This window comes from Acyrthosiphon pisum, chromosome A3 (assembly GCF_005508785.2).
Source record: "Acyrthosiphon pisum isolate AL4f chromosome A3, pea_aphid_22Mar2018_4r6ur, whole genome shotgun sequence".
Taxonomy (NCBI): domain Eukaryota; kingdom Metazoa; phylum Arthropoda; class Insecta; order Hemiptera; family Aphididae; genus Acyrthosiphon; species Acyrthosiphon pisum.
This window is the reverse complement of record NC_042496.1, coordinates 22,949,930-22,952,772: the sequence shown is the minus strand read 5'-3', so window position 1 is coordinate 22,952,772 and position 2,843 is coordinate 22,949,930.

The window sequence follows — 2,843 nt, the reverse complement described above, 5'->3', positions numbered from 1 at the left end:
CCATAGATGTATATGTTTTTATTTTCCGATATTATGTCACGAACGACTAGTGGCGTATAGTAGGTATAACAAATTACCACGGCTAGAATATTTAAAAACAGATATACTACTACTTAAAAGTAGTATCCTATTGAGAAATACAGAAAATAAGTAAACTTAACTTGATAGCGGATAAACACTTTGAATAGACGGATATGACGGGGTGCCCACGTATGGCCTTCTAAATCCGAGTCGTTGCAATAATTGAGAAATGTATGGTAACTATCACAATTGTCGGTAGCCGTAAAAGTGTAAAACCATCGGTACCCACCAGAGATATTAAATCTGCATTCAACGAGGAGTAGTTAGTAACTCTTAACAATTGGTGTTGCTGGTAACTATGCTCGTAACCTCGTCTTTTGTATCGCCGAGGTGGTTTGATGGTGACATGTTAGGTTCATGTTGTGCTGAAGAAGAGCCTGTGACGGGAGGGGAACTAAAAACCTCGGGGAGGTTGTCAATCGCGGAAAGGGGAGCGAACCGATTTGGCGTCACATAAGACTTGCTTTTCTTTAGACTTGTATCGAGATTTGACGAAGAGGAGGACGACAAATTCCGTTTGGACGACTTCTGTGTAGTAGCGCGGGACATGACAGACGGGTCTGCGTATTATCGTGCTAACATGTGAACATAATTAATAATAATACTGATAGTGATTGCGTGCTCGACGGCGGACAACACAGAACTGAATTATATATAATTAAATGTCATCAATATTAAATGGGCATGATGGAATATTATACTGTTATTGTGCTATTTTATTTAGTTTCATTAAGTATTTATAATGTTATATTTTGTTTCAGTATCTGAATAATGATAAAGTTTTGATTGTATCTTACCTATAGGTAGAGAATGTAAAAATTATTTATGCATTATATGTAGATAGCCGGATAAGTAGTTAGTAACAACTTAATCTTATATACAGTTTAAATTTTAATTATCTAACTCTTATGTAATTTTAAATTAGCAATTTTATAAATTAAAATGTTACCACAATTATACCTGCACCGATTTGATAATTTTAGTTAAATTAGAGCATTTTAGGATTTTTGAAGTTTTTGAATCTAAAATTTGGATTTTAAATTGAATTCATTGTTGCTCATGCTTTTACATGATTTTTATAAAAATGTAACAAACAATAACTATTTACAGGTAAATAAATATATTTTTTGTCACGCCTGCACCGAAAGTTTGGTTTTCGACCACGATTGAAGCGTTCGATAGCAACCTTTTTCCGTCCAGCGGGCGGAAAAGAGGAAATCCCCAAAAGTGCCGGGCGGAAAAGAAGAAATCCCCAAAAGTGCCGGCTGCCGGGCGCGTATCCCTGCACAACCAGAAACTAAAATGTATACCTACCACGGGTCCTTCCAAAACATAAACTTTTGGTTACATCTTAAATTTATAGTATAACCTCCTTGGATGACGCATTAACATTTAAACATATTTTGTAGAATAGTCTATAATTGTTGCATAGATCCTTGCATAACCTTTTCCATGAACGCAGGGGCGTGACAAAAAATAGTATGTGTGGCTCACTTCCCGCCCTTGCCACACAATATACTATATATTAATATATAAATGTTTTTTTCATATTAAAGAAGTCCAAAACGATCAGTTCTGTGTGTTAAGGTGGTTGGAGCATATATTTTTTGTGGTTATGGTAATCGGAAAAAAAGTCCCGAAAAAAATGAATGGAAATATATCAAAATTGAAGCATAAATAATATGTTAAAATTGTATTGAAAAATACATTAAAGTTACACGAAAAATCATTTAATATAAAAAAATAGAAAGAAGTGTACAGTGGCGTCATTTAGGGTGGGGGGGGGGGGGTGTCAAGGTGGGAATTTTCCCCTGTTTGATATGTGCCCAGTTGTTGCCGTCTTACCATTACTATATTTTATTAGCACAAAAACTTGCCTATTTTATAATATTTTCAGAAAATAATATAATATGTAAGTACTAAGAAATTATTGTCACAATGATACATTTTTACTAATTGATAGTTGGAAATTGGAATATATTTATATTTAGAGTTTAGACGCATGCAGGGACGTACACATTGTATGTATGGGTATGTATATTTAAGTATGTGTGTTTTGTGAAGGAAAATGAACATAATCTCGTAATCTCGTATATAGTTTAATTTCTAAAATCTAAAATAAATACAAATTCTAAAAACAACAACCGATTTGCACTCTTATCATTGATCACGGACTTCAATTAACTTGCGACAGTCGTGTATGATTCAAATATTCTGCGTATTGTTTTAATATTTTATTTGAGTACCTTATTCTACCTAAATTAAATTTTTTTTTTTGTGACTTGTTTACATTAATATTTTAATTTGGGCAAAATATGACTTAAAAAAAATGAATGGGTGGTACGGCTAAAAATATAAAATTACCGCAAACTGCTATAATCGAAAATAATTTCTGATATGTTTAATAAACAGACAAAACTTATATACTTATACCGATAAGCAAGCAATAAAAAAAATATATATATTATAATTTAAGATAATATTAATTTGTAAGTGATGAATGAGGTAAAATTAAATATAGATAATGCAGTTGAATAGTTGATATATGTTCAAAAATAAAACTAAGAAGATATCCTAATAAGCTACTAATATTTTTGATTATTATTATAAATATTGCCATATAATAGTTTGTAACTTTTAACTGATATAGGTATACAATTGTTTTTTTTTAAATATCTGCTACCTTTAAAAATTATATTACCTAGTTATACCATGATGATTAAATTTTATTTTCATAAAATGGGGTTACTTTGATAACACAT